Below are 19,603 nucleotides of genomic sequence, written 5' to 3'. Positions count from 1 at the left end.
GGATTTTGTGTGGGAGAGAGTGTAAGATGTGAAGAACTGATTTATTTATTTTGATAGAATATTGCAAATAATAGTGGCATTTCAAAAGACTGAAATAATTGATTGGTGCTTTCATTGAACCCATTGTTTTAAGTATGTGCAACTCTAAACTGATGTTAGTGGAATGTATAGCAGAGATTGCCATACAGTTGAAAGTGTAGATGCTAGGTAAAGAATGGTTAATGGATGAGCATTGTAATGACAACATTAGTGCTCTGAATATAAAGTAGACCATCCCATAATAGGCAATGGCTGTCATAAGTGTTGGTGCGTGGGTGCAGCTTGATGAATGTTGCTAGCGGTGACAGGATGCCACCTTTCTTATCTGCAAAGGGGAGAGAGTACAAACACAGACAACATCAATTGATGTAGAGTGAAGCTAACATAAAAGTTTGTGCACAGTATTCTAAGGGGCTGCACAGATCTCAGATTTATCCAAAGAATTGGTGTAGGACAAACAGAAAGGTAATGTCTGACATTATGCTATCTTTTATAGTCAACATATTGAGCCCATTGTGCTGATCCGGGCCCATGCCTTGTGGTCACTGCCCACTTGAGGCTGCCAGTTTCAATGAAGTTTCTGCCCAAGGACTGTCCTGATTGCCTTAATATAAGAACATAAGAGATAGGGGCTGGAATAGACCATTTGGTGCTTAGCGTCTGCTCCACCATTCACTAAGATCATGGCTATTCTTTCATGTCAACACTATTTTCCTGCACCATCGGTATATCCCTTCATTCCCCTAATGTCCAAAAATCTACCTATCTTTGTTTTGATTGAATTCCATGACTGAGTTTCACAGACCTTTGGTTTAAAAGAATTTCCGTGATTCACTACCCTCTGAGTGAAGCAAGTTTTCCTCATCTCAATCCCAAATGGCCTATCCTTTATTCTGAGACTGTGACCCTGGTCTCAGACTCCTCAGCCAGGGAAAGCAGCCTCCCTGCATTCATTCTGTTGAACCCTGTAAACGTTTTGCAGGTTTCAGTGAGATCGCTTTTCATTCTCACCATTTAACAAATATTCTGTTTTTCTGTTTTGTGCACCAAAATGGATAACTTCACATTTTTCCACAATATATTGCATCCACTATGTTCTTGCCCACTCACTCAGCTTGTCTACATCCCCTTGAATCCTCTTCACACCCTCCTTCCTACTCAGAATCTCACCTAGTTTGATTCATCGGCAAATATGGAAATATGACTTAGATGCTCTCAGTTAATTTGTTGCTAAAGATCATGAATAGATAGGTCTCAGGCACCAATCTCTGTGGTACCCTGCTGCTCATAACCTGCCAATCTGAGAAAGATCTGTTTATTTCCTCTCTTTGGTTTCTGTCTGATAACTAATTCTCAATCCATGTTGGTATATCATTCACAATCAAGTGTGCTGTAATCTTGTTGACTAACCTCCCGTGTGGATCTTATCAAAAGCCTTCTCAAAATCCAAATACACCACATCCACAGGTTCCACCTTATCAATTCTGCCAGTCGCATCCTCAACGAATTCTGGTAGATAACTGAAACACGATTTTCCTTTCATAAATCTATTCTGACCCTGCTCAATCTTGTTACTTATTTCAAGGTTTTCTGTCATTATATCCTCTATAATGGATTCCAGCATTTTCTCTACTACTGACGTAATTTTAACAGGTTGGTAGTTTCTATTTTCTCTCTCCTTCCTTTCTTTAATGGCAGGGTTACATTTGCTACTCCAGGGTAGGACTTATACAGTGAATGGCAGGGCACTGATGAGTGTTGTGAAACAGAGGGACCTAGGAATACAAGTGCACAGTTCGCTGAAAGCAGCTGCGCAAGTAGACAGGGTGGTGAAGAAGGCGTTTAGCATGCTGGCCTTCATCAGTCAGGGCATTGAGTTTAGGAGTAGGGACATTACGTTGCAGTTATGTAAGTCATTGGTAAGGCCGAACTTGGAGTATTGTGTATGGTTTTGGTCACCCTGTTAGAGGAAAGACATTGTCAAGCTGGAGAGGGTGCAGAAGAGACTTACAAGGATGCTGCCTGGACTAGAGCACCTGAGTTAGAGGGAGAGGTTGGCCACACTGGATCTTTATTCCTTGGAGCAGAGGAGAATGACCTCATAGAAGTTTATAAAATCATGAGGGGTATGGATAAGGTGGACGACCATAGTCTTTTCCCCAGGCTAGGGGAGTCCAAAACTAGAGGGCACAGATACAAGATAAGAGGGGAGAGATTTAAAAGAGACCTGCGAGATAATTTCTTTACGCAGAGGGCGGTGAGTGCCTGGAATGAGCTGCCAGAGGAAGTGGTTGAGGTGGGTACAATTGCAACATTTAAGAGATATTTGGATAGGTATGCGGAGAAGAGGGGCTTGGAGGGTTATGGGCCGAATACAGGTATCTGGGACTAGCAGGGAGGATGCTGTGGTTGGCATGGACCAGTTGAGTCAAAGGGCCTGTTTCCATGCTGTATTACTCTATGACTCCATTCAACGGGGATAATTCCTGATTCTATGGAACTTTGGAAGATGAATTTTGGAAGATGAAAACTATTCACAATACCCACCTCTTTCAAAATTCAAGGCAGTAATCATAAGGTCCTTGGCATTTATCAGCTCTTAGTATCCCCAGTTTCTATCATACTATATTTCAATAATCGCAATCTCTTTATATTACAGTTTTAAATATACCACAAGAATTATGTCATCTAAATGATAGCTTCCTTATAGAGTCATTGAGTCATACAGTACAGATTCAGGCCCTTCGGCCCACCCCGTCCACGCCAACCATCAAGTACCCATCTCTACTAATTCCATTTACCAGCACTTGGTGTATAACGTTCCATGCCTTTGCAATTCAAGTGCTCACCTAAACAAGAGTACCTGCCTCCATCACCCACTCATGCAATGCATTCCAGATTCCAATCACCCTCAGGGTGAAAACATTCTTCCTTCTATTCCTTCTAAACCTCTTACTCCTTACCTTAAACCTATGCCCACTAGTTATAGACACTTCTGCTATGGGGTAAAGTTTACTACTGCCTACTCTATCTATGCCCTCATAATTTGGTACACCTCTATTGGGACCCCCTCTGAGCCTTCTCCACTCCAAGGAAAAAACACACAGCCCACCCTGTCATACTCCTCATAACCAAGATACTCCATTCCAGGCAATATCCTGGTGAGTCTCCTCTGCACTTTTTCAAGAGCAATTACAACCTTTCTATACTGTGACAGCCAAAATTGCACACAATATTCCAGATGTAGTCTCACCAATGTTTTATAAAACTGTACCAAGCTCCATAACCTCCCTGCTCTTCCCTCCTGCTTGTATACCACTGTGCCACAATCTCTGCTGAGTCTGTCCTGCTATTGGGACAGGACATACCTGGATGGATATACTGGTGTCTGGGATGTTGACTATAAGGTATGATTCCATAAGTATGACTATTTCAGGCTGTTACTTGACTAATTTGTGAGACAATTTTGGTTTAAGTCCCCAGATGTTGATAAGGAGGACATTACAAGGTTGACAGGGCAGTTTTAGCCATAGTCGTTTCTAGTGCCTAGGTAATTCTGGATGATCCATTTAGTTTTGTTCTTTTTTGTGCTTTTCTAGCAGTTTATTACAATTGAATGGCTTGCTAGACTATTTCAGAGGGCAGTTAACATTCAACCACATTGCTATGGGTCTGGAGTTATAAATGCATTTGAATGGAAAATTGTGTTTAACCAATCTTATAGAATTTTTTGAGCATTTCATTCCCATGATGGATAAGGGGATCCAGTGAATGTAATAAATTTGGATTTTCTAAAGGCATTGATAAGGTACCACACAAAAGGATGCTCATGGCTGTGTGGGGGACATATTAGTATAGATAGGCACTTGGTTGAGGCATAAAAGGGTTGTTTTCATCTTGGCAGGCTGTTAGTAATGGGATGCCATGGGTTTAATCAGCTAGTCACAATTTATATCAATGACTGAAATTAAACAACTGGTTCTAATGTATCCAAGTTTGCTTGTGTGAATGTGAGTTATGAGGAGAATGCAGAATATGCAAAAGGATATAAGCAGGTTAAGTATACTGGCAAGAAGGTATTAGGTGGAATGTAATATAGGTAAAGTGAAATTGTATGTGGATTGGACGAGTAGAAATAATATTTTTAAAGGCTGAACGAGTATTACTTTTTAGTGTGCAGAGCGATTTTGGTGTGTTGGTTCATGAGATATAGAAAGTAACAATACATGTATGACAGGTAGCTGGGTGTTACAAAGGTGTTGGAGTAGAACGGTAAGGAGTCTTGCTGAGGTTGTACAGTGCTTTTGTGAGACTTCATTTGAAGTACTCTATACATAGACTAATACCTGGAGTGGGTGGGTTTCCTAATGAGGAAAGATTGACAGCCTAAGCTTGTATCCACCGAAATTTAGAAAACTGAGAGGTGATGTGATTGAAATATATTAGATCCTGAGGGGTTTTGACAGAATGGATGTGGAGGGAAAATTGCTTTTTGTGGTGGAATCCCTTGAAAATAAGGAAGCACCTACTTAAGGTAGACATGATACAGAAGTTTTTCTCTCAGAGGTTTTTGAATCTTTGGAACTCTTTTCCACAGTGGAAGCAGAGTGTGTGAGTATTTTTAAGGTGGCAGTAGATAGGTACTTAGTCATAGACTAGTACAGGACTATGCCAGCCACTTGAAAAGCAAAGAGACGAAAGATTACTGTCGGAAGGTGGGAATGAGGAGTTAAGGTTACATTTAGATTAGTCATGACCTGAATAATTGGTAGAGCAGGTTTGAGGGATTGAGTTGCCTACTCCTGCTCTTAATTCATTATGTTTGTATATTTTGAACTTGTACCTACCTATGTAACTATCAGATTGTCAAAAATATGATCTGCAGGGAAGAAAATTTACTCCTCTTTACCTGATCTACTCTATAACCGCAATCTCACCAGTATGGTTTATTGTTAACTCCCTCCTCTTTATAAGGCAATTAGGAATGGACAATAAAGGTTATTATTGTCAGTGATATTTGCATCCTGTGAACAAATTAAGACAAGCTATTTGCCTTGGAGTCAGTGCAGTGTAAGTTCATCCTGAGATGAGGTGCTGTAGTATAAAGAAAAATTGAATACGATTCTTTGTTCCCTGTTTGGAAGAATGTGGAATAGGTTTCTGAGAGAGATTGACAGAATAGATACTGAGAGGTATTCCTGTAGTTTGAGAGTCTGGAATCAGGGGCATTACCTCTGGATAAAATGTCAGCTTTTCCGATTAAGAGGAGAAGAAATTTCTTTAGACAGATGGTTGTAATCCTTGGAATTTGTTTTATTTTAAAGGGCTATTGAAGGCCATTCACTGAATTTGTTCAAGGCTAAGATCAATAGATTTTTGAACACTAAAAGAATCAGGATATGGGAACTGGACAGCACAAGGTCATGGTTGATCTTATTGAATGATGGAATCATTTTGAGAACCATATGGTCTACTCCTTCTTCTCTTTCTTATTTTCCCAAAGGTTCACAAGTTGACAGGATACTGTTGTAATGCTCTGGACTCCCCATGTGTATCTAAAGCAGTTTTTTGAATGTCAGAGGTTTTCTCTCCCTGAACATGCATTGTTTCTGCAATTATGAAATCAAACTCTTGATGGCCAATGCCGAATATCTAGAGGGCTAACATGACTCCTTCATTTTAAGATATGTGCCACATTTCAACCGTTGCAATGAGAGATTGATCATCACTTGGAATCTGTTCAAATCTTTACTGTTCTAAATTAAGTATATAGATAAATTGAGCAATTACATATTATACTTTATGATAAAGATTTCAGTTGTGATACCTATTGTATCATTAACAAAAGCCATACATATTCAAACAGCTGAGTTAGGAGGTGGAAACTAAATGCACCATTTGCACACTTGCAGAAGAGGGCAATGTTTGCCACAGCTATGTAGATCCATCCTCAATACATGCACAGTGAGATATTTCATGATCTTCCTGTGCCACACTTCAGTGCTGTTTTAGTCTCATGCATTATGCTGTACGTATCAGTTTGCAGGATGAATCCCAGTGCAGGATTTGTTCCTTTTGAACTATACTTTAATAATAAAACCACTTTTACCTGTGAATTACTTAAATATTAAAATCTTATCAAATGAGCATTTTAAATGTAATACATATGCAACATTCCAATTCCCAAACGTCAGAAATTAGATTTAACTTATTTTCTTAAAATAAGTGTTGAGAAATAGTTTAGTTTGAACTATTTATAGGATTTTATTCTCAGAATTTAAAACTGATTAAATTGGTGGGATATAACATTTTTCTGAGCAGGTGACAAAAAAAAGAGCTGCAGTAAACTTGCATGAACAGAATGATAATGTGCACAAATGAAGTTAATCTTATGAATGTTGAATATTTATTATGCAATTATTAGGATACCATAAATATTAATGTCACTCTGTGTATGTTGGCTGAGTGTAGCACCAGTTTGATGGCACTCCATACTGTAAACAAGCTGTTCTTATTCCAGGCACAGTAGATAGTGAAGTGTACTCTGTAGGAACGCCCTAATCTGATCAGATATCTAGTCCACAAAAAATAAGAAAATGAGCTGCCGTTGTGCCACTTTCACTAGGAATAGATAAGGTTGAAAAAATTAAAATGGCATACTCAGTTTCATTTAAAAGTCACAATTTCTTTTACACATCTTAACTAATACTCAGATTTTCTGTCAATATCTCTGTGGAGACAGTGGTTTAGCACATCTGTTAAACCCCATCCAATAAGGCATTTAATCCCCAAAGTCTCTGTAGGAGACCTGGCTTTCCTCTAACGTCCCTATTGGAGAAAGTGTGTCTCAGTTCAGCATTTTCACTGCCGGCATATTTAAGGGCTGAGTTCAATTGATTTTCAGGTTGAATAACATGCAGCAGAGCAGAATCTTAACACTCACCGTGCCCCTTATTCTTTCTATGTATTCATATCACAATCCAAGAGGAATGACTATTGAATAAAGCTCCTTTATTTGAAAAAAGTGTCTATTGCAGCTATCCTGAAACCTGTCAGCTTCTAGCACAGCACTTTGTGTAAACACTTAAAGGAGCCTAGAAGCTTTAGTGGACACTCAGTAGAAGTCGTTCAGCAATTAACCTGGAAGCTCTTGATGATCCTTTTAAATAGTGCAGGTTGATACTTGATCCTTTATGCATGTTCAATATATGGTGTTAGCGGCATTGGTGAGCTCTAACTGACAGCACGGGCATTAAATCAGCCTTGTCTGTTGATTAGCATCAGGTTCCTGCGGCCAGAGTGTGGCATGCATCCTCACCTTTTCTAATTTTGTGTGACATCTGTTACGAGTATGTACATCAGTTTCCAAACAGAAAGCAAATCAATACTAGTACCACTTAATCAATGGGAGCTATGCTGCCAAATTTCCTGTCACCTCATTTTTGTTAGTTCTTTTCTTTGCAATTAATCCCAATTATTCCATTAAAATATGGAGAGAAATATCCGTATTCAATGGAACTCAAAAACATGTATGTGCAAAAGGGCATAAGCTCTACAAACTTGGATTGTTTTCGCTGGAACATCAGATGCTAGGGGTGGGGGTGGGAGTAAGTAAAATTATGAGAGGCATAGATAGGCTAGATAGTCAGAGTCTTATCCCTAGGGTGGAAACGTCAAATACTAGAGGGCATAGGTTTAAGGTCAGAGATGGAAAGTTTAAAGGAGATGTGTGAGGCAAGTTTTTTTTTACACAGAGAGTGGTAGGTGCCTGGAATGCACTGCCAGGGGAGTTGGCAGAAGCAGATAAGATAGCCACATTTAAGTGGCATTTAGATGGGCACGTGAGCAAGGCAGAAAATGAAGTGATATAGACCATGTACGGGCAGATGGGATTAGTTAGATTGGCATCAAGATTAGCGCAGGCATGGTGGATTGAAGAGCCTGTTCCTGTGTATACTGTTCTTTGCAACGGTAATTTGAGAGATGGTTTAAGCTGATGCTGTGAAGCATGCAAAGGTAATTTTGGTTGGAGGCCCACAACAGAAATTCATTAGTGCCTGAAACCCAAGAACCTACATGAGATGAGCCATTCCTGTGTGTGGTCCAAGGATTGTTGTGAATCAGAAGTAGGGCTTGGTGAGGGTCCACCATGATTGTCTAGGGTCCTTTTTGCATTACACATTCTGCAACAAAAATACATGGAATAAGGAAGACAAATAGGGAAGAAAAAATTTGATGATCTGAAAATACAACAAAAGTAACTTGTACTTAAGTGTCTTGATTTCAATGACTTGTGGTGTTAGCTAAAGCAAGATGGATTCATAGACATACCTAGAAGCAGCAGCACTATTTGAATATGTATCAAAGGCTCTTATTGAAGCATAAAGGAACAATTCAAAAAGGGATGGTTCTTAATGTAACTGCATTAAAAGATTTTGTGAATCCCACATCAGCATGCAGCAGGGCATATGGAAATGATGTAAAGGAAATTCAAGAAGAATGATAAAATTGAGATTGACATGATAGTTTTGTTCAGTTTCATTTGTGGAGCTGCAGCAGGAACTACAAAGGTACTTGGTGGTGACAACGAACCTGCAGGGCTGTGATTCAGAAAGAATTGATGAATGATCACACTTTAAGACTGTAAAAGCTATACAAACAAAATTAACAAAGCACTGCTTGATTGTATTAACTACAAAAGAACATTAATCTATGTATGGAAAAGTGTAACAGGAGAATCACAGATTACTTAAGCAAGGGCTGAATTATTGGATAGGAAAAAAAATGCACTTCCCAAAGTATCTTACAAGCAACAGAACACTGGAAGAATTCAGTGGGTCAAGCAGCGCTCTGGAGGCAAAAGGTCTAAGTTGATTTTTTGGTTCAAGACCCTGCATCAGGGCTGAGAAGGAACAGGAAAGATAGCCAATAGATAGCAGTATGAAGAAGTAGGGATGGGGTAGAGGCTAGTAGGTGAAAGGTGGTACCAGATTGGGAGGGATGAGGGACAGATGGACCCAGGTGGGGGGAAAGGAATGGGAGGGATGAACAAAGGGAGAAGAACTCACACTCACATAGGTGAGTGTGTGTGGGAGGAGAGGACTGAGGGTGTGAGTTACCTGAAACTGGAAAATTTCTTGATGTAAAGGAAATTCAAGAAGGATGAAAAAATTGAGATTGACATGATAGTTCTGTTCAGTTTTGTTTGAGAATCTACAGCAGGAGCTACAAAGGTAACAACATACCTGCAGGACTGTGATCCAGAAAGAATTGACATATGATCACACCTTAAGACAAAATCAACAAAGCACTGCTTAATTGTACTAACTACAAAAGAACATACTGTAAACATTCATCTATGAATGGACAAGTGTAGGAGAGATGAACAAAGTGGAAAATTCAATGTTCATACCATTGGGTTGTAAGCTACCCAAGGGATGAGATGTTGTTCTTTCAATTTGTGAGTCTTTTTTGAGATAATTTCTGATTATGTCATAGTCTGGTTAGATTGTTGAAAATGTAAATAACACATTTTCATTAAATTAGCAACCCTATCAGTTGTGAACCTTGGGAAGAGGACTGTTAAAGAAATCTCAATTAACTGCAAGATTGTAAAATAGTCATGAATAATTGCTATTTTGATCACTTCGTTAAACAATAATATTTTTGATGGTTTTGCAGAGCGGAAGGCCCTGTTGACACACAAGGTCTTGCCGTGAGTATTCAAAGTGGCTCTTGACTGTTAGTTTGAGTCGTAATAAGTACTAATTTATATTTGCAAAAACTGGATTTTCCTGTTAAACAATACTGTCATTGTTCTTTAAAGCTGCTGGTGTGGGAGCAGATATAGGCTTTGCGTGGCTGGTGTGAAGCCTCGATAAAACCCAAGCGTTTCTCAAGAGCTGCAGTTGTACTAATGCTGTCGTATAGAATGGGATTTGGCCTGATTCTTTCAGAAGTATGCAATTTATAACAACCAGTAATTTGCATGTTCGTAATTGCACACATTGACTGTTGTTAATGAACAGCCTGATTAGAATGTATAATTTCAAATATAAAATTTCAAATCTTTCTGAGAATGCGTTATCAATTCTGTCTTAAAGGTCTTGGTTACTTTACATTTTCAGGCATATTTTCTTGTTTTTCTCTAAACAAGTGAACGAATTGAAAAGCAAAAAAGATATAGATGCTGGAAATTTAAAAATAAAAACAGAAAATCCTGGAAAAGCTCAGCAGGTGAGGTCGCATCACTAGAAAGAAAAACAGTTCATGTTTCGGGTCAATAACCTTTCTTCAATATTTGGTATTTTTATTACAAGTGAATGCATGATTGGGTATTTTTATTGCTTCATTTACATCGCCCAAATCCCAAATTAGGACTTGTTTTCAGAAGTTTTGGCTTGTAATTGTCAGTTTTAATTTTGGTGCTATTAGATTTTTTTGAAGCTTTGCTTAGGATTTATGGACAGCAGATAACTGAATCCGGCCAATGTGTGACCTCAGACCCACCCAAAACATCCCCATCTTCATTGATAAGAGGCTACAGCAGGTGAGTGCTGAAAACAAGAAACGTTTGCAGACACAAGAGACTGCAGATACTGTAATCGGAAGCAAAAACCTAACAGCAGGTCGAGTAGCATCTGTGGAGGCAAAGGCTATATGACATTTCGGGTTGAGACTCTACATCTGGGTCTCATTTGCAATCTTGTTTTGCCGGAAATCTTGTAGTGAATAATTCCTGAGATCTCTATCATCACAGAAGGTCTTCAGCTAGTTCAATACACTCCACATGATATGAAAAAATTGCTGAAAGCCTGAGGTACAGCGAAAGCATTGGGACCAGATAACATCCTGACTATAACAGTTCAGAATTATGTGTACCTCTAGCTTACCTGTTTCATTGCAGTTGCAACATAGGCATCTACCGAACAATGTGAAAAGTTTCCCAAGTAATTGTTTTACTATTGTCACATGTACCAAGGTACAGTGAAAAGCTTTGTTTTGCATGCCATCCAGAGAGATCATTCCAAACATAAGTACACAGTGATAGTACAAAGGGAAAAGCAATAACAGAATGCAGAATATAGTGCTGCAGTTATAGAGAAAGTACAGTGCAGGTAGACAAATAAGGTGCAAGGGCTATGACAAGGTAGACTGAGAGATCAAGAATTCATCTTTATCGTACAAATGTTCTGGACAAGAGTATTATAACAGCAGGATAGAAGCTGTCCTTGATCCTGGTGGTATGTGCTTTCAGGCTTTTGTATCTTCTGCTCAATGGAAAGGGGGAGCAGAGAGAATGACTGGGGTGGGAGGGGTCTTTCATTATGTTGGCTGCTTTCCGGAGGCAGTGGGAAGTGTAGACAATGGAAGGGAGGCTAGGCTGTGTTCACACTCTGCAATTTCTTGTGGTCTTGGGCAGAGCAGTTGCCATACTAAGCTGTGATGCATCCGGATAGGATGTTCTGTATGGTGCATCTATAAAAATTGGTGAGGGTCATCGGGGACATCCCAAATTTCCTTAGACTTCTGAGGAAGTAGAGGTGTTGGTGTGTTTTCTTGGCCAGAGTATCTATGTGGTTAGACCAGGACAAACTATTGATGATATTTACATCTAGGAAGTCAAAGTTCTCAACCATCTTCACCTGTTTACAAACAGCAGGACAAATCCAATCTGATTAATTATAGAACTTGAAACACTCCAGCACAGGGACAGGCACTTCAGCCCACAATGTCTGTGACGACCACGATGCCAATCTGAACTAGTCTCATCTGCCTCCATGTGGTCTATGTCCCTCCATTCATGTGTCTGTTCATGTGTCTGTCTAAATTCCTCTTAAACCATAGATGCACCATAGAGAACATCCTATTTGGATGCTATTCTAATTACCACCCAATCAGTCTATTCTCAGTCATCAACAAAATGGTGGAAAGTGTTGTCCTGGAAATATATCACCATTCCTTCATTATAACTGATCTAAATTCTTGAATCCCCTACACTACAGCATTGTGGGAGTACCTTCACTGGGAGGACTGCTGTCTAGATTCAATATACAACTAAGAGATTTGATGACAGACAGTTGCATTACCCTCTGGTAAAGAAGGATTAAAAATATGAAAACCAAAGAAATATCACAATGTCGGACTAGACAAAATTTCTACATGTTTCAGTGCGTTGGCAGAAAAAGCAGGTAGAATTTATTAACTAACTTGTCAACCTGTGGTCATGGTCAGTGGAAACATGAAATAAACCTTTTATAAAATACAGAGCATTCTGTTGTTCACAATGATGGAGCTGTTTGAAAAAGGACTACAATGTTGAAGTCTAGAGAGGGCACTTTTTCTTGTTAGCAGTTTACGAATATATAAGAGTAAGATATGAAATCAGGAATATATTTACTGTCTACAAATGGAATAGTTTTAAATCTAAGGGAAGGCCAAGATATTCCCATAATGGTACAGTGGCATGGCTAGTAGTGCTGCTGCTTCACAGCGCCAGAGACCCGGGTTCAGTCCTCGCCTCGAGTGTTCTCTGTGTGGGTGTTCTCCCTGTGCTCAATGTGAGTTTCCTCCAGGTGCTCCAGTTTCCTCCCATGTCCCAAAGATGTGCGGGTTGGTAGATTAATTGGCCGCTGATCATTGCCCTTCATATGTAGCTGAGTGGTAGAACTTGGGGGGAGTTGACGAGAATGTGGGGAGAATAAAAATGAGATTAATGTAAATGAGTGATTGATGGTTGGCAAGGACTCAGTGGACCAAAGGGCCTGTTTATGTGCTCTTTCTCTCTCTCTCTCTTCCTCTCTCTCTCTCTCTTTCACTCTTTCACTCAGCTCAAGTGCTAAAATAGCTCCTTTCAGATTTCCAGTCCTGCAGGTGCTATAGGTGATAAATAGACAAACCAGAAAGTAGAATTATAATAACTAAGATTGAATTGTATGTGGATTAAAAACCAGCTTGTTAATGCTTGCAAGTCTCAATGTATATGTCTCAAGCCTCTAGTGATTTCCTCATTCACCAGTGCAATGATTTCATAACCTTACACCTCTTTATGATTTTTTTCATGTTTATGAAACACTCTTGTTCCTCAGAACCTCCTTGAGTTCTACATCCTCACTTGCATCCTTCTGTCTTTTTGCATGTTCCACCCTGACATGGTGAGGAAGAAAGGCAGTGTGAATGAGAAGGGTTAGAGGTGAAATTATCACCATGAAGTTGTTGGATGAACTAGGCAATTTGACTTTTAATGATAATCTGTGTATTGGTGTGGAAAGCAGCTGTTTAGATAATATTTTTCTAAGTTGTGATCAGTTGGTTTATGAAAAACTGATATTCCTTTTTAAGATTAGAAATATTATTTAGCAGTATTTAAAAAGGATGAGAAAGCATTTTTCATTTGCACACTTTAATACTCCATTCTTCCATACTGACTTGGAAATGGCCCATTGAATTTACGTCTTCCACACCTGTTTCATATGCTTATATTCTTTGCCTCCATTACATGACAGAATGCAGTCGATTCTTGCTGCTTAAAGTACACAGCCTTGTTTAACTGTTAGTTTCATAATTTTATTCTTGAGTTATTTGTTTAAAAGTCATTTGTGAACTTATGCTAGTTTTCTAGGTTGGCATAAGTAATGATTAAGCTACAGGTCAACTATTTACCAGGTATATGAAAGGAAAAGGCCAAAATGGAAAGTTAATTTCCCTCTAATTATACTTTTTTAATGGATATGAAGGAGGTTATGACAAGAGCAGTGAATGACATATTACTGAAGTTTCTATTTTAGTCTCACTGCACTATCAGAATTGAGGATAATTGGTCTCACAAGCTAGCCAGTGGACAGAGCAAAAATATGCACTGCAGGACAACAAATGTAACTGTGGTAATTAGATCTCTAGGGACTTAATACATGAAACTATACCGCAGGGTTGAATGGTTGCCCAGTCTCTATATTATTGTCCTTCCTGACAACTGGAATGTGGCTGATCACCCCCTGAGAACCTGTCAGTACTTTTCTTCAGTTTTCTTAATGGATTTTAAGTGTCAATGGTTCAGAGTAGCACATACCAGCTTCTATTCTTTTACTTCTTCAGGTATTCTTTGTAATGTTTGCTTGTTAATTTATGACAATTGCTGTTTTGTTGCTTATTTTTAGAAGTCATAAAACAACTTATGAGATGCACAACAATGAGAGCTTTTCAATCCTTCCTCAGCTCTAATTTTTATATTAGACTGTATTGAAAAGGATACAACATTAGAAATGGCAAAATCTACTTTGATTAAAAATGATTTCTTGTTTGCCACTGCACAAAATTTAAACTACCTTACATTGGTAGTTACCAATTATTTGTTAGCTTAATTAATAAAACAACATATTTATTTTAAAATGCTTGATAGGAATATGTGTAACGTTGTTTCTTAAAAGAGAATTTATCTCAGTTTATTTGGAATGTTACAGTGCGTGCAGAATTAATAACTATCTAATTTACAGAAATTAGATTGCGTTTTAAATTAATTAACCTTTATCAATTCATTAGGAAAAGTTGCACTCCTCACTTATATCCAATTTGGAATTGTTTTACCTAGCTTATTTGAAGGAACAGCAGAATGAAACCTGTTTCAATGCTGGGAAGTTATGCAGCCATGTAGCTGGAATTACCCAATGCCTAGATTTTATTATGGGCTGCATGTGACATCTTTGAACTACCTGAGAAGTAGTGCATTCAAAGCTTCATTTTTATCACAAGATGACAAAATCACTGATGCTGCTGGAGGATGACCTTTAACCTCCATTTTTGGCATAAGTCTAGTAATGATCTTTGGAGTATTTTTCCTTTTACTTTGGAGACAATCCAGGGCAGGACTGGACACATCGAATATCTATCACTCACAAGTGTAGAGGTGCATTCAGTGAGTGACTCATGCCTAGTTCTCAAGAATTATAGCAGCTGAGGTTAGGAATGTAAGAACTCAAGGTTATGGTCTCCATTGAGTAGTAGGATCTCTCAAAATAAATTAAATGTATTTAATTTTTAGGTGTTCCCTTGACAAATGCTCCAAGTGTGAACAAGATTGATGTTCAGCTAATGTACAAGGTAATTAAGACAGAGTAATGAGAATTCAGAGCAGAGAAGTGGGTAGGCTGAAAGGACATGAGTAGATTAGTGATGGGGGTGATGAGGTACTGAATGAATTTAAAAAGAAAATTGTTTAAAATGCAAGTTGCTGAGAGACCAAAAGGTAAAGATTACAGAAAAGTAATCCAGAAGCATCTGTGTTTCCAGTTGTTGACCTTTTATCTAAAGTGACAAAATTCTTGCCAGTTGTGGGAAGAAACACTGGATTGCAACCAAGTGAGGGTGTTTCCTAAGAAGTGGAGAATACTTTCATCCAGAGATAGTGGAAGTTGGGAACTGTACCCAAAAGAGTTGGGGACAGAAATTCTCATTGCACTTTAAAAAGTACCCTGGTGAGTATATGCTGTGCTCTACAAGGCTACCTGTATCTGCAAGGCTACTGACTAAGAGCTGGGTTATGGGAGTGAAGGGACTAGCATGGACCAAAGAGCTTCTGTGCTGTAAATTTCTAGGCTGCTGCCTCACAGCTCCAGAGACCCAGGTTCGAGCCTGACCTTGGGTGCTGTCTGTATGGTGTTTGCGTGTTCTCCCTATTGATCGTGTGGGTTTTGCCCAGGTGTTCCAGTTTCCTCCCACATCCCGAATACGTGGAAGTTGGTAGGTTCATTGGCCTCATTAGATTCCCCCTAGTGTGTAGAGTTAGAGTAAATGTGAATGTGGGTAGAATAAAATGGGATTAATTGGGGAGAATAAAATGTGATTTATCTAGTGTAAATGGACAGTTGATGGTCAGTGACAAATAATGACAGTTTCTTAGGATAACAGTGCATTCTTCTGGAAGCACAGTCAGATCCAGCAATTCATAAGTTAGTTGCCATGTTTCAAAAATTGCACACTTAAACACACTTAATTGTCTGTGAAACATTTTGGTGCATCTTGAGCTTATGACAAGAACTACAGAAATCCAAGTTTTTTCCTTCAGTTGAATCTCATAGGAGCCAGAAGTTGGTTCACAACTTCTGGTGCACATGCTGCTTTTCATGTTAGGTTTCTCTTGGCTGATGCGATTAGCAAAATTGCTGCTTTACTGAATTAATAAAAACATTCCGGGGTTGCACTTTGTAAGCAGCAGACCACCCAGTTTGATAACTATAAGGCTGTTAATACTATAACTTTGAATAACTGAATTTATTAGATAATGCTGGGACATTTTTAATCTGTACTTTCAGGGCTGACATATCTGATCATTATTGTCTTTATCTTTATATTATATTTTTTAAAGGAATACATATTTGTGATTGTTATGGGAAAGCTCAGCTTTCGAACTCTTACTATTTCAGGCATCAGTGTCAGTGTTAAGAACCAATGTGACTCTTAGCCGTTTCCCACTTAAGCCTACATTTGTTTCTAGTAAAACTCTTTCAGTCAACTACTGGAGTTATTTATCACATTACTTTGGGCTAAATTTGAACCCAAGTGAAATACCAGTAACTAATCTAGTTTTACTAATTTCAATTTCAATTTATTACTTGAAAAGTCAGAAGATCCTAATTTTGGAGGATGCAATTTAGCCCATCTTAGTACCTTTTTGATTCAGTTATTTCATTAGACCTGACCACATTGCATGGGTTTCTAAATTTAAAAGAAATAGTAGATTTTCTAATATCTACGTCTGGGGACTGCATTTCACTTCTCTACCCCATCACTCTGATGTAAGTTATTGTAAAAAGTCTCAGTTCTTTTCAACTCTTCAGCCATTTTCATATGAATTCTAAAGATTTTGTTTTCAGAATCCCCACAATTTTTAGTGTAACTAATAATCTTTCGTGTGGAACTTTGTCAAATACCTTAATGGAAATTAAAGTACACCATAAATCCCATGTCACATTTGCTGCCACTTTCTTAACAAAATGAAAGAGGATTTCAGACTTTTGTGAGATGGTGAACTCTTCAAATAAATCTTTAATAAAAGTTACAAAATACAATTTAAATGAATAAGATCATATGGTTAGAATTATTAGAAGTTGGCTGTCTGGCCCTTCAAATCTGCTAAGTCATTCATCAAGATCGTGACTGATTTTCTACCTCAGCTCCATTTTTCCTGCACTTTCACCAGGATCCTTCATTCCCTTAATGAGGTCAACTTTGTAAAGTCCTCTTCAAAAACATCTGGAGACTGGTGTCTAAATTGGAAGCGCTGTCTTACAGATTAGTCGAGCTAGGTCCTGACATAGTCATAGCCACGGTATCATACCTCATGGGTATTGTGTCAGACTCCTTTATCACAGTCCTCGGGTACGAACTGTCCCACCGACAGGACTGACCAGTTCAGGGATGGGGGGGTGCAGTGGAGAATAATGGTCTACAGGCGGGAAGGATTAGCACCGGGAGTCCTCAGCATTGACTCCATACCCCAAGAGGTCTCATGACATCGTCAAGGAAACCTCCTCTTCATTATCACCTACTGTCCCCCATCAGACGATGAATCAGTGCTCCTCCATGTTGAACAACACTTGGAAGAAGCGTTGAAGGTAACAAGGGCACAGAATATACTTGAATTGGTGTCTTCAATCTCCATCACCACGAATGGCTTGACCGAACTAGCCAATCCTGAAGGATGTGGATCTGTGGCAGGTAGTTAGTGAAGTAACACAAACAATTGACTATGACCTCATCACTCTACCAGTCAGTGCATCTGTCAGTGATAGCATTGATAGAAGTGACATGCAGAGTCACTGTGGAGATCAAATAACTTTTTCATACCAAGGACACCCTCCGTAGTGTTGTGTGGCTCTACAGTTTGGCTAAATTGGACTCAGAATAGATCTTGCAGATCAAAATTGAGCATAGCTGAGGCCCTGTCGAACATCAGCAACAGCAGAAATTTATGCTACCATAATCTGTAACCTCATAGCCCGATATATTCCCCACTCTACTATCAACCCAGTTGGATCAGCCCAGACTGAACAAGGAGTGCAGAAGGGATTACCAGGAGCAGTATTAGATGTGCCTAAAAATGCTGAAATGCCAGCCCAGTGAAGCTACAACAAAGAACTACATGCGTGCTAGACAGCAAAATCAGCATGCAAAGATAGAGTTAAGTGATCCTGCAGCTAACAGATTAGGTTGAAGCTCTGCAGTGTGGACACATCTAGTCATGACTGGTGTGGATGATTAAACAGCTGGCAGGAGGAGGCAACTCCAAGTATATCCCCATTCTGAATGATAGTGGCTCCCAGCATGTGAGTGGTCGAGAAAAGGCCGAAGCACTGACAACCATGTTCAGCCAAAAGTATCAAATGGATGATCCGTCTCAGTTTCCTTTGGGATCCCCACCATTACAGAAGCCAGTCTGCATCCAATTCGATTCATTCCACATGATATCAAGAAATGGCTGAGAACACGAGATACAGCAAAGGCTATGGAGCCAGTCAACATCTAAGCTGTCGGACTGAAGACCTTCACTCCAGAACTAACTGCACCTCTAGCCAAGTTGTCCTAGTACGTTTACAACACTGGCATCTATCCGACAATGTGGAAAATTGTGCAGGTATGTCCTGTTTGCAAAAAGCTGGACAAACTCAATCCAGACAATTATCACCCAATTACTCTATTCTCAGTCATCAACAAAGTGATGGAAGGTGTCACTGACCATGCCATCAAGAGGCACTTACTCACCAATAATCTTCTTACTGATGCCTAGTTTAGGTTTCTCCAGGACCACTTGGCTGCAACCTCCATCTCAGTCTTGGTCCAAACAGACTAAAAAGCTCAGCTCCAAAGGTGAGATGAGAGTGCCCTTTACATTGAACCAGCATTTGCCTGATCGTGGCATCAAAGAACCCCTGGTAAAACTGAAGAGGAAACACTCTAGTGGTTGGAGTCAGACCCTGCAGAAAGCCTGATAGTTGCAGTAAACCAGTTCTGTTGAAGACACAGGAGACTGTAGATGCTGGAATATGGAGCAAAAAACAAGATGTTGGAGGAACTCAGCAGGTCAAGCAGCATCTATGGAGGGAAATGGACAGTTGCCATTTTGGGTCAAGACCCTTCATCTGGCCAGCCGAGTTCCTCCAGCATCTTGTTTTTTGCTCCAGTTCTGATGAAGGGTCTTCGACCTGAAATCTTAACTACTTTTTCTTTCCATAGATGCTGCTTGACCCGCTGAGTTTTTCCAGCATTTCTATGTTTGTTTAAGATGGTTGTGGTTATTGGAGATTATCCCAGCCCCAAGACATCACTGCAGGAGTTCCTAGACACAGTTGTTTTCAGCTGCTTCAGCAATGAACTTCTTCCTATCATAAGGTCAGAAATGGGAATGTTTGCTGATAAATTGCACAGTCTTCAATGCCTTTCACAATCCCTCAACAAATTAAGCAGTTCAGGCCTTCATGTAGCAAGACCCAAACCATATTCAGGCATAGGCAGATAAGTGACAGGTAATATTCACATTACAAAAGTGCCAGGCAATGACCATCTCCAACAA

The 19,603-nt window shown here is 39.3% G+C and overlaps 1 protein-coding gene across 4 annotated transcripts in view; it reads left to right on the top strand.

Moving 5' to 3' along the window:
* LOC127572046 (testis-expressed protein 264 homolog) overlaps positions 1-19,603 on the top strand; it is a 352,734-nt gene that overhangs the window by 99,729 nt on the left and 233,402 nt on the right. The window contains exon 1 of one of the 4 annotated variants that reach the window (XM_052018882.1): positions 10,192-10,275. The exons of the other annotated variants lie outside the window; for them this stretch is intronic. The gene's annotated coding sequence lies outside the window, so the exon portion shown is untranslated. Of the gene's footprint in view, positions 1-10,191; positions 10,276-19,603 lie in introns of those variants that run through there. 4 annotated transcript variants of the gene reach the window in all.

The sequence above is a fragment of the Pristis pectinata genome, chromosome 6 (genome assembly GCF_009764475.1).
Source record: "Pristis pectinata isolate sPriPec2 chromosome 6, sPriPec2.1.pri, whole genome shotgun sequence".
In the NCBI taxonomy this organism is placed as follows: domain Eukaryota; kingdom Metazoa; phylum Chordata; class Chondrichthyes; order Rhinopristiformes; family Pristidae; genus Pristis; species Pristis pectinata.
The sequence above is the reverse complement of the archived record's forward strand: the minus strand, read 5'-3'. Positions and strand labels throughout refer to the sequence as shown.